The 13,427-nt window shown below is 45.0% G+C and overlaps 1 long non-coding RNA gene across 1 annotated transcript; it reads left to right on the top strand.

Moving 5' to 3' along the window:
* Window positions 1-3,369: 3,369 nt before the first annotated feature.
* LOC137225096 (uncharacterized) lies at window positions 3,370-7,931 on the top strand. Its single transcript, XR_010943692.1, has 2 exons — window positions 3,370-3,932; window positions 7,338-7,931. It is a non-coding gene; the product is annotated as an uncharacterized lncRNA (long non-coding RNA).
* The last annotated feature ends 5,496 nt before the right edge of the window (window positions 7,932-13,427 follow it).

Here is a 13,427-nt window from a genome sequence, read left to right as displayed (position 1 = left end):
CCTCCCCTGCTTACCTGTAACCTCCCACTCTAACAGGGAGGTACCTGATTGCTGCCATCACCGTTTGCTTAATTGCTCAATACCAGTGTACATCAGAATTGTTAACCTGTACGCAAAGGAGAAAGAATTTGATATACAGTTTCTTTTGCCTTTAATCTTATATACTCCACTCATCTGCAAAATTACTTATGTCAGCACCATTTCCTCTACCCCTATTAGGGAGATTGTTTCATACATTTGTAATACAGTTAGATTGTTTTGACACATTGTGCATTCTGTCCTGGGATTCCTGACCTCCTAAATTAATATTTTTTCATTCGCACACATTAAGGTTCACTCTTTGTGCTGTAAAGTATTACAGGCTTTTACACGTGGGTCGTGTCATATATCCACCACTACAATATCATACAGAACAGTTTCACTGCCCTAAAATCCCCAGTGCTTCACCTACTCAACTCCTCCTCTTCCCCCTTCCCCTTAGCAACAACTGATCTTTTTACCAATTATGCTGTAATTTTGCCTTTTGCAGAAAGTACTGTATTGTATAAAAATATTGATCTATGATGAATTTAAAAATCTTTAAACTTAATACTTCAGCACAAATAGTTTAAAAAGCAGTGATCTTTTTTTGTGTGTGTGTGGTACGCGGGCCTCTCACTGTTGTGGCTTCTCCCGTTGCAGAGCACAGGCTCCGGACGCGCAGGCTCAGCGGCCATGGCTCATGGGCCCAGCCGCTCCGCGGCATGTGGGATTTTCCCAGACCGGGGCACGAACACGTGTCCCCTGCATCGGCAGGCGGACTCTCAACCACTGCAACACCAGGGAAGCCCAAAAGCAGTGATCTTAATAATCAACCCAAGGCCACTCCACTACCACAAGGGAGAATGAGAATTTGAAGTCACGTCTGCTTGGTTCTGAGTCCTGAGCTGGTTTCCATGTCTGTCTCTTGATTCTCCCCTATTCAAGCATTAAGAGGGATCCCTCATTCTGAGCTCTGAATAGCCACTATGAGATGCTTTAGGAGCCAGTTAGACAAGATTATGGAGGAAAACAGAAGTGGGCAAGCCATGGTTACAAAAAAGGCCTTTATGTGGACTCAGGAAGTTGAAGGAAGAAGGAAGACGAAAACTGTGCATATGGCCCTGGGTATTACGTAAAGCCCATTTGCATTTTGGGGGTGATTCCATAGCCCCAAGTTGGGACCCTGCCTTATGCCAGGCCCTTACTGGGTGCCTAGGACACAGGACACAGAGGGACACTGTCCTTCAAGAAGTTCACAGCCTAGCAGGGTATTTGTCAATAGATACACACCTGATAACATTATAAAGAGAAAACAGGAAACCATTAATTCTTTGGAGATGATAAAAATGTAAGAGTCGGGAGAAGAAATGGGTGGTAGGATCTTTACCCAGTCAACCAAAAAAAAAAAAACATGAAGAATCTCATGAAAAGATCAAATGTTTGCATTATGTGGTAATTGAATGACTGTAAACCTCTTGCTGAGGGGAAAGAATTATAAATGGAGATGTAAAATGTAGAAAAGAAGCTCAGTCCGTAAGTATCAAAGAAGTAAAAACAAAAAAAACAGTCTTGCGATTACAGTGAGTGTGGGAAGACTTTCAGGTGGACCTGGGGTTTAATCTGACCCCAGAGAAACCAGCCAGTGAGTAACTCTGAGCATTGCCCCTGGGAATCTGTAGTGCCACAGAATTGCCTCTGAGGTCTCACTGTGACAAAAAGTATAAGTCGTGGTGGGCTGGGGCTGCCTTGGTAGCTCTTTTTGTTCTACGGTGTGTGCGCTAGGGCTCACGTGAAAATAAGAAATATGCATCACAAAGAAGACTCACGATTAACACGAAGGGTAACCTGACCTTTGTCTCCATGGTCACAGACCTAAGGCGGTGAGCAGGGGCCCCCAAAATAAGATGGACCAGAAGGAGAGGGACAGCTTGAGGCTGAAGTGGCTTCTCTGTGGCTCTGTTTGTATTGATAACTCCACCTGCGGCCTCTTTTCTGAGTCAAATGTCACAACTCCCTCCTGGGCATTGCCCCCAGATGTGTCTCAGACACTCCAAATTCACCTCTCCCAAACTAATCATTGCATCCCAAACCTGCTCTTTTTCTTTTTTTATTGAGATAAAATTCACATAAACATAAAACTCATCATTTTAACCATTTTAAAGTGTACAATTCAGTGGTTTTAGTATATTTACCATGCTGTGCAATCATCACCACTAATTCCAAAACATTTTTATCACCCCCCCCACAAAACAACCCTGTACCCATTAAGCAGTCACTCCCCATTACTCTCTCTCCCAACCCCTAACAACCACTCATCTCTATGGATTTGCCTGTTCTCTGGACATTTCACATAAATGGAACCACACAATATGTGGTCTTCTGTATCTGACTTCTTTCACTTACCATAAATTTTCAAGGTTCATCCATGTATCAGTACTTCATTTCTCTCTATGGCTGAATAATATTCCATTGTATCGCTATACAACTGTTTGTTTATCCCACAGTTGCTCTTATGCCCGTCTTGTATATCTACTGAGTAGCAGCCTTCATCCTGTGTTCCGTACCAAAAATTGGGATGTCTTCTTTGATCTTCTCCTCCCTCATAATCCAGTCAGGCAAGGTTGAAGTCTTGTCGATTCTATCCCTCTCTAAATCTCTCCTCCCCACCCTTCTACCATCATGGACCCTACCCATGGTCAGGACACCCTCCTCTCTCAGATGACTACCCCAATCCCCTGAACTGTCACCCTGCCTCCAGCTCTGTCCCTTCTGTCCATTCTCGACATCGTGGTGGTGGGGACCCTTATTTTCAGAGCTGACCATGTCTCTGTTCTGCTTACAACCCTTCCATGCCTTCCCACTGCCCTCAGGATAAAGTTCAAAGTTCTCATCATGGCTTACAAATCCCTCCAGGACAGAAGCCCTGCCTGGCCCTCTGCCTCATCTTGCATCTACACTCCAACTGACTGAGCTCTGTCCTGAGCCAGCCAGACTGTCCCCTGGACAAGTAGGAGCTCATCAATCAAGACTCACCTTGGTGACCACTTTCTCTCTTGATCTCTTACCCACCCTCCAAACTGGACTAGACCCCTCACAAGCCTCCCCATGGCAGTTAGAACACTGGGTTGCACTCATATTTACCTCTGACTCAGGTGGTTACATGGCTGACCCCTTCTCCTTGTTCCAATCTCCACTCAGTGTCACCTCCACAGAGAGGCCTTCCTTGATGACGCCATGCCACCACCTACTCCAGTCACTAGATATCACATTTCATTCTTAGCACTTATATCTACCTGTAACCTTTTAAATTTATTTGCTTGCTTATTATCTCTTTTCCTGTAGTGGAATAACTGAGGACATGAAAAGGAGACGTGACCCATGAGCCCCCCCCCCCCAGCAAACTGGGGGCTGGCGAATAAGCCAGAACCGCAAACAGTCCTGATTGCTTTGAGCCCCCCGGGCAAACCGGGGGCCTGCGAAGAAGCATTGAGTGCTTTGGGCACTGATCCATGAGATGTCCTCAGTATAATCAGAGTGGTGGGAACGCAAGGAAATGTCCTTGTACTACTTCGGTATGATCAAAATAATGGTGGGAACTTTGTGCTGCTTTCGCGCTCAAGGACGAAGCACGGCATGTTTTCAAGAAAGCCAATTATTGCTTGTATAATTAATAAAAACATAGGTTGCTGCTTTGGCATTTCTGAAATGTTAAGAAAACAAGTCTTAAAATGTAAACCTAGATAATGCTTTAATAAAAGCTGCCACAGCAGGACAGACGGAGCTGTTTTGCCTGAGCGAGCGGCAGCCCTCTACTGCTGTGCTTCGGCACAATTCATCTCGTGCGATGAGCTTACTTTCGGCCCTGTCATAAGATAAACTACAACATTTGGCGCCCGAACAGGAACCTGAAGGTAAGTAATCGCGTGATCGCGGGACCGAAGGGGAAATTGGTCCGCTCAAGAGTAAGCGAAACCTTCGGGAACAGTAGAGTAACTGTAATGGGGAATTCCCATTCAGTAGCATTTCAATACGTTAGACTCCTGAAACAGTTATTACGGAGTTCAGGAGTGAAAGTGAAACCAGAATCTTTTGATGAATTGTTTGCTCTGGTACGTAAACATTGTTACTGGTTTCAATCTACTGGTCATAACCGGTTGAATTTAAAAGTTTGGAAACAGGTTATGCGAGTCTTAAGAAGAGCTCATCAGCATGGAGACCCTATATCTGTCCGTGTTTGGTCTCTTTGTAAATTAATTTCCCTTGCCCTGGAACCATTACAATCTGAAACGGAAAGTGAAAATGGGGCGCGCCCCCAGCGTCCGAATTCTGCTCCCGATCATTCTGCTGCTTTTCGTACTCTGTTTCGTGAGTCTCCTATAGAGGACCTTCCTCCGCCTCCTCCTCCCCTTGTGTCTGAGACAGGAGAGGATTTTTCGGATTCCAGTGACGAAGGGGCTTTTTCTGATGGTAATAAAGATCGGGAGCAGACTAGCAAACAAAATGAAATGCCACTTTCTCAACAGAATGAGATTTCTGATATACTTTCAAAGTTAAAAAATTTGATGGTTAAATTGGAAGAAAATAAAAATAATGCTACCACTCCCTCATACCAGGAGCCATGTCCTACTATTCCTTCGGCTCCTCCTTTAGAATTAGCAGCTTATCCTGTTGGAGCCTCTCATCAGTTTCGCTTTCCTCCAAAACCTGAATCTAATAGAATATTGTTGGAAGAAGAGATGAATAAGGAAGAAAAGCAATATTCTGAACCATTCTTTGCTCTCCCTATTGTTAGACAAGCTATGCCTGCTAATGATCAATTTCCGAATGGTTATGTAAATGTTGATTATAACCATCATGATATAAAAAATTTTTAAATGCTAAAAGAAGCCATTAATGTGTATGGGATGCATTCTAATTATGTTCAAGGACTTTTGTCTGGGTACGCTACTGAAAACATGCTAATTCTTCATGATTGGGAAGCGATAGCCAAAACTGTTCTTGAACCTGGACAATATAGGCAGTTTAAGACTTGGTGGAGAGAGGAAGCTGAAAACATGGCAAGGACTAATGCGGCCCGTAATCCTCCAGGGCCACTTTTAGATGAATTAATAGGAGCAGGCGCATTTAGTAATCTACAAGCTCAAGCTCAATTTGATGATTTACGAATCATTCAACTACCTATGTGTTGTTTACGAGCATGGTTACGAGTAAAACCCCAGGGAAAAACAGCTCAATCTTTTACTAAGTTAATGCAAGGGCCTGGTGAGCCTTACACTGATTTCTTGTCTAGACTGCGTGCAGCCATTCAAAGAGCTGTAGCACAAATAGACGTGCAAGATTTATTATTACAATCTTTGGCCTTTAAGAATGCAAATTCTGAATGCCAGAAGGCATTGCGGCCTTTACGGGCTGTAAATGCTCCCCTTGAGGAGTATATAAAAGCTTGCCATGATATTGGATCTCCTACTTATCGTGCCAATTTACTTGCAGCTGCCATAAATGAAGGGTTGAAAGATAATCGTACTAAATGTTACAATTGTGGAAAGTGTGGACATGTGATGCGAGATTGTCGAAAAGGGCAAGGCCAAATATCAAAACAGGTTAAGAATGAGCAGCTACCTGGTATGTGTCGCCAGTGTAGTAAAGGACGACACTGGGCTAATAAATGCCGTTCCAAAAGGGATAAGTTAGGAAATCTTTTGCCTCCACGAGATGATGTCTCGGGAAATGGGAAGCTAGGTCCAACCCGGGGCCGCAACAACAATACGGGAAAAGTGACAGTAAACTCTCAACAGTATCCAGTAAGCAATGGCAGCTTTTATCAGACATTACAGGACAATCTCAACCTCGGCTCTTAGTTACTGATCTCATGCACGCTACCAGCGGCAATGCTGCCGTTGACTTAATTGCTCCTCGAGATTGTATCCTTACGCCAGCAGGAGGAGTACACAAATTAGCTACAGGAGTTTATGGCCCTATACCTGCAGGAACCGTGGGACTATTATTAGGACGAAGTAGTTTGACCCTGCAGGGTGTAACAGTTCATACTGGAGTTATTGATGAGGATTATAATGGAGAAATTTCTATTATGATTTCTGTTGCAAAATCTATAGAATTTAATAAGGGACAAAGAATTGCTCAATTGTTACTGTTACCATATGTAGAACAAGCAGCCGCCCCAGTAAAGCGTACGGTGGTGGGGGGGGGGGGTTCGGCAGCACAGAAAAAAATGTTTTTTGGCAATCCTTTATCAATGACCAACGTCCTCAATTAACGATTACTTTTAACAATAATGTGAAATTTACGGGCCTTGTTGATACGGGAGCTGATGTGTCTATAATAAAACAGTCTGAATGGCCTTCATATTGGCCTTTAGAAAAGGTGGAAGCTTATGGCAGCTTTAAAAAAGATTAATGCTTGGGTAGGACATATGGTTAACAAATCTGGAAATCATAGTTTAACTTTTCATGAAAATGTTACTCGATATACTCGTAGTTGTGTAAAATTACCTTATATATTGTTAAAAGGACCAGCTGTATGGAATGAGACTCAAGGTATTATAATGTGTAAAAATTACTCTCTGTATACCTGCATTAACTCTAGTATATCTTTTAACATATCTACTGAAAGTTTGTATATCTTATGAGCTCAGACAGGTCTTTGGCTTCCTGTCAATCTTGGAAGGGAACGGCAAAAATCTCTTCCTGTGGCTGTTTTGCAATATTTAGCTGATACATTAAAAAGAAGTAAAAGATTTGTAGGAATGTTGATTACAGCTGTCATGGATATTATAGCCATAACAGCTACTGCTGCAGTAGCTGGAGTTGCTTTAGAACAATCTATTCAGACCGTTGATTATATAACTGATTGGCATAAAAATTCTGAAATGCTTTGGTCCTCTCAACGACAAATTGATTCGGAAATACATTCGGAAACAGCAGACTTACAACAAGCTGTGGTTATGTTGGGGGACCAACTTGTGAATTTACAAAGACAAATGAAGCTACGTTGTGACTGGAATCAAAGTGCCTTTTGTGTCACTTCGGTTCCATATAATCAGTCTGCATTCCCCTGAACAAAAATAAAAAAGCATTTATTACATCACAAAAATTTGACTGAAAAAATTGTAAATTTACAAGGGAAAATTCAACAAACTTTTCAAAAGAGATTACAACGACTTAATTCACAAGGAGTATGGACTGAAATTATTCAAGGACTTAATAATCTAAATTCCATGTCTAAATTACATGCTTTATTTGGTTCTACTACAGGATTGCTAATGCTCATTATAATAATAATCATATGTTTAATTGTAGTCCGACGACGAGTGAAAGCTACCCGCCACGCAACATCACAACAAGCTGCCGTGTTCTCCTTGATGCTGCACAAGCTACAAAACAAAAAGGGGGAAATGTAGTGGAATAACTGAGGACATGGAAAGGAGACGTGACCCATGAGCGCCGCCCCCCCAGCAAACTGGGGGCTGGTGAATAAGCCAGAACCGCAAACAGTCCTGATTGCTTTGAGCCCCCCGGGCAAACCGGGGGCCTGCGAAGAAGCATTGAGTGCTTTGGGCACTGATCCATGAGATGTCCTCAGTATAATCAGAGTGGTGGGAACGCAAGGAAATGTCCTTGTGCTACTTCGGTATAATCAAAATAATGGTGGGAACTTTGTGCTGCTTTCGCGCTCAAGGACGAAGCACGGCATGTTTTCAAGAAAGCCAATTATTGCTTGTATAATTAATAAAAACATAGGTTGCTGCTTTGGCATTTCTGAAATGTTAAGAAAACAAGTCTTAAAACGTAAACCTAGATAATGCTTTAATAAAAGCTGCCACAGCAGGACAGACGGAGCTGTTTTGCCTGAGCGAGCGGCAGCCCTCTACTGCTGTGCTTTGGCACAATTCATCTCGTGCGATGAGCTTACTTTCGGCCCTGTCCTAAGATAAACTACAACATTTCCACACTAAAATATAAGCTCCCTGAGAGCAGGAATCTTATTTACCTCTGAACCCAACCTCAGAACAGGGCCTGGCACACGGAAGGGACTCAATAATATATATTAAATGACTAATATATGGTCAGTGTGAAAATAGCTTTTATTTTTTTTTAACCACATAATGATTTTAAGTCACAAACGTGAAGACTCTGCAGAAGTTAAAGGCCCTATGTCCCTGTGATGCACACCTACCCTTGACTCCCTCCTCCTTTAGGAAATGCTTTTCACTCTCTGACCTCTGTGGCCCCGGGCCATCCTGGTTCTTCTCTCACTCTGACTAGTCCTTTGTCTACTTGCTTCCTGTTTCCTCTTCCTCTCCCTTCGCCTCCCAATTGTGAGCCTTCCTCCACACCTGAGTCTTAGTTCTCTCCAGCGTATAACGCATCCCCTCAATGGCATCTGGGTCTCTCTGTGTGGATGACTCACCGGTCCATACATCTGACCCTAAGTTCTCCTACTACCTGCAACCTGCAAGGTCCCACTTGGAATTCCCTTTGTGCCTTTAAATTGTGTAATGAAAGACTCAGAGCTCCCAGCAATGAATTCCTGGGGATTTTGTAATTCCTACCAACGCATCATGTTGAAACCTCATCATAATATCTTTACACAATTGTATACCGTGAGGCCATTGGAAAGAATGAGACAGCTCCGTATGTACTGATCTGGAATAATTTCCACAACATGGAAAAAAAGCAAGATGTGCAACACTGTGCAGGGTGGTGCTGTCCGGGAGAAATATAACGCAAGCCACACACATAATTTTAAATTATCTAATAGCCACATTGAAAGTAAAAAGAAACAGATGAAGTTAATTTTAACAATATAATTTATTTAACCCAATTATATCCAAAATAGTATCATTTCAACATATCAATATGAAAAAGTGTTAATGAGATATTTAATGTTTTTTCTCATACTACCACTCACTGAAATCCAGGTGTACTTTATACTTATCGTACATCTCAATTTGGTCCAGCCAGATTTCAAGTCTAGTGGCTGTCATATTGGACCATGCAGGTGTCCTCTTTTTTTTTTTTTTTTTTTTGCGGTATGTGGGCCTCTCACTGTTGTGTCCTCTCCCATTGCGGAGCACAGGCTCCGGACGCACAGGCTCAGCAGCCATGGCTCACGGGCCCAGCCACTCCGTGGCATGTGGGATCTTCCCGGACCAGGGCACGAACCCATGTCCCCTGCATCGGCAGGCGGACTCTCAACCACTGCACCACCACCGAAGCCCTACAGGTGTCCTTTTTGAAGAATATGTGCATGGCAAGGACACAGCAGGAAATAACTACACAGCACATCCCAGAGAAGCACCCTTCACATCCTGTTGTCTTTCCTCCTTGAATGTTCAATGGGACATTGGTGACTGACTGACTCACAGATCAGTTGGAGGTCTCTCCCTGAAGTGCCCATTCTAGGTCCCCTCCATGCCCCTGCTTAGACTTCTCTAAAGGACAGCTATTCTACAAAAAGACTCCTGCCATTTTCACCCAGAGGTGAAAGAGAAGAGACCACCGCAAGAGAAGCCACCGCAATGAGAAGCCCACGCACCACAGTGAAGAGTAGCCGCCGCTCGCCACAACTAGAGAAAGCCTGCGTGCAGCAACGAAGACCCAACACAGCCAAAAAATAATTAATTAAAAAAAAAAAGCATTTTCACCATCCTTTGCACAGCCTCTCTAGATGAACTTGTTCAAAATCAATCAATTGATCGATCGATCAATCAATCAACAAATGTTCATTGAGTGCTTACTACATGCCAGTTGCTTGCCGGCCCTGGGACATGAGGCAAACCTGGCTCCTGCCTTCACGGATCTCCCAATCCAGCAGGAAATCTCTTCCCATCCCTCCTCACCCACTCCCTCCTCCTGCCCTTCTTCTCACGCTCCTTCCTCTTCCTCAGATCTCTCTCCTGGCACCCATGAGCTATGACAAGGGGCTGCCCAGGTTGCAAACCACACCCCTTTGGGCTTGGTTTCCATTTTGGAGGTCAGCCTGGTCTTGTTTCTTCCTGGGGAGGTTTCTGTGCATTAATCACTTGGCTTAGAGAGCACAGGATGGCAGAGAGGCTGGGGTCATGAGGAGGACAGGAGGAAGTAGGTGGAGCAAGGACTCAGCTTGGTGTCTCACTGCCCCTGGGCTGCTCTGGAATGACCAAGGCCAGGCTGTCCTGGAGAGAAAGCAGAGACCACAGTGGGCCTCGCTGAGGCCAGAGCTGCGTGTGGGGTCCCATAGTGCTCTCCTCCTCAGCCAGAGGAGAGAAGTACCGGCTGCCCGGGGGTGTTCCGTCCGGCGCTGACTCTCCCCTCCCCTTCAAGTCTGTCACAAATCAACATACTTCCTGCTCGGCACCATGGCCCCGGCGCCTCTCACCTGCTCCCTGGAGCCATGCAGGGCCCTCCTCCCTAATCACCCGCCCAGGCTCCCCATGCCCGTCTGCATGGCCCCCCTCGGTGGGCGCCCACTGCTGCTGAACAGCCCTCACAGCACGCTGCCCCGCCTCTGGGGTTGACCAAAGTGACACCTTCCCAGACGTTTCTCCTACTAACGCATGAACAGCAGGACAGACGACCATGCTCATCCCACCCGCACTCTTCCTGGGAGGGGCTCTTTAGGAAGATGGAGGGACCAAAATAGAGATGGTCTTAGCACGATACCTGCAGTGCACCAACGTGGTAAGGCCGTCAACACTGACAAAAGAAAGGTTTGCTGGTCTTGTGGATGTGCTTTTCTGAGGCTGGACACGGAGGGCCGTTTTCCTTCATCTTTTCTTCCTCCTTCACACTCCTGAAGTCTCCTCACCAACTCCAGGAGGAGGAAAATCTGGCAGAGCCAAGACCCTGGATTGATGGAAGGGCCTAGGAAACCCAGCGGGTGTGCCTGTGTGTGTGTGGTGGGTAGGTGGGTCCTTAGGGTCAGAGCAGAAATGCCCCCAACTCCCAGACAGTGACTGACTGTGGCAGGGATATCAACCCATTCCCGAGAGATACAGGCTCCAGGATTCCCCGACGGCTCTGTCGAAACTTCTACAGACTACTCCGTGGCGGGGCGGGAGGCGGTTTATGACACCCCACTTCACGTTCTCTCCCTCTCTCCTTCACTCAGGTTCAGACTTGCACAGAGGCCTGGAGGCTCTCCCAGCGCCTCCAGCCCCTTCCTTATTTTCTCTCACACAATCACTCCCCCAAATAAAGACCTTGGGTATTTGATCCCAACCCTCGGTGACGGCTTCTTGGAGGATCCGGGACTAATGCAGTCGGGCTGCGCCTTTTTTCACACAACCTCAGCTGCAGCTGAACCCAGCTCGCTGAAGAAGCTGAGCGTGATTCTACCAGTGCACACAGAGCAAGCGCCCCTCAGCCCTCCTCCTCCTCCGCCAGGCCGGCTTGAGGAGAGCTCACTCCCGTCTTGGCCCCTTCCTGATTTTGTCAGCTCCCACGTACACCTGCCAAACTTAGCTGTCCTTCGAAGCCTCACTCGGGGTCAAGTTAATTCCAGGTGAAGGGCATGGCATCCCAGCTGGATACTGGAGCTCTCCCCGCTCATCTGAGACACAGGTGTGGAGGGTGGGAGGGACCCACAGAGACCATGTCACTGGCACCTCCCCCATCTGGGCCTGCCGGTGTCTCTAGGGGTCTGTCTGTGGTGTGTGGGGTAGACGACCACTTGGCGTGCCACCTGAGGAAGGGGTCCTGGGGCCATGGTTCCATCTGCCCACCCAGGCTCTGAGGGCACAGGGCAGTGCAGGTGGGGATTCCCCAGGGATGCCCAGCTGCTCTCAGCCTCAGGCTCCTACAGTTGCCCTCTTTAGTCCCTAAAGAAGGTTTATTCTTTTCTGTTGTAAACAAACCTGGCCATGCCCTGGTGACTACACAACCCTTGATAAACTAAACACCTGCAAAGCAACCCATAGAGGGAAACATGGGCTTTGGTGACAAGCAGACTTGGGTTCAATCTTGCCTGCTCCCCAATTACTAGCTGTGTGAAAGTGGACAAATTGCTTAACGTCTCTGAGCTTGATTTTCTTAGCTCAGGAGACGGAATAATAATACTTACCTCCTAAACTTATTGGGAGAAGTGGATGAATAACATGTAAATTTCTAAGCCCAGGGTTTTCTCTAGGGGATCAGCAGTTCTCAAAGGGACAGTAATGACCCCTAGGGGACAGTTTGGGAAGTGCTGGGGTGTTTTCAGTTGTCACTGTGCCAGAGGCTACTGATGTACTGGGTTGGTCAAAAAGTGCCTTTGGTTTTTAAGTAAAAATAAAAGACACATTTTTCATTTTCAAGAACTTTATTTGACCACCTAGAGGGGTGGGATAGGGAGGGTGGGAGGGAGACGCAAGAGGGAGGAGATATGGGGATCTATGTATATGTATAGCTGATTCACTTTGTTATACAGCAGAAACTAACACACCACTGTAAAGCAATTATACTCCAATAAAGATGTTTTAAAAAAAGATAAATTAAGTGATAAATATTTGCCCTCTGATTATCCAGAGTTAACTGGACTGTTATAAAAATGTTTCCAATCTTCTTCCACGTATGAAAGTTTTTAAATGACCTATATATATTTATGTGCATATGAATTAAATGTGTAGAGAAACAGAATTTGTAGAAACACTGACCAGCGATGGGTTTGGGAAACTAGAGAAAATAAATATTATTAAAAACAAACAAACAAAAAAGAACTTTATTGAAAATGTATTCACCCTTTTGTTCCACTACCTTCTGCCATTTTTCGGGTAACTTCATAATTCCATCTTCCCAAAGCTTTTTATCTTTTCCAGCAAAGAAGTTCCAGGTGTCTTTTACAGTCTTCCAGGGAGTTGAAATTTTTTCCATTAAGAGAATTTTTTAAAGACCGAAATAAATGGAAATCCAAAGGCGCAATGTCTAGTGAATATATTGGATGAATCAGAACTTCCCAGCCAAGCTGTAACAGTTTTTGCCTGGTCATCAAAAAAACATGTGGTCTTGCGTTATCCTGATGGAAGATTATGCGTTCTCTGTTGACTAATTCTGGATGCTTTTTGTCGAGTGCTGCTTTGAGTTGGTCTAACTGGGAGCAGTACTTGTTGGAATTAATCGTTTGGTTTTGCGGAAGGAGCTCATAATAGAGGATTCCCTTCCAACCCCACCATATACACAACATCGCCTTCTTTGAATGAAGACCAGCCTTTGGCGTGGTTGGTGGTGGTTCATTTCGCTTGCCCCACCACCTCTTTCGTTCCACGTTATTGTAACTGTATCCACTTTTCATCGCCACTCACAATTTGTTTTAAAAATGGAACGTTTTCATAACGTTTAAGTAGAGAATCGCATTTGGAAATACGGTCAAGAAGGTTTTTTTGCTTAACTTATGTGGAACCCAAACATCAAAGTGATGAACATAACCAAGCT

This window comes from Pseudorca crassidens, chromosome 5 (genome assembly GCF_039906515.1).
Source record: "Pseudorca crassidens isolate mPseCra1 chromosome 5, mPseCra1.hap1, whole genome shotgun sequence".
NCBI lineage: Eukaryota > Metazoa > Chordata > Mammalia > Artiodactyla > Delphinidae > Pseudorca > Pseudorca crassidens.
This window is presented reverse-complemented; position numbering and strand designations above follow the sequence as displayed.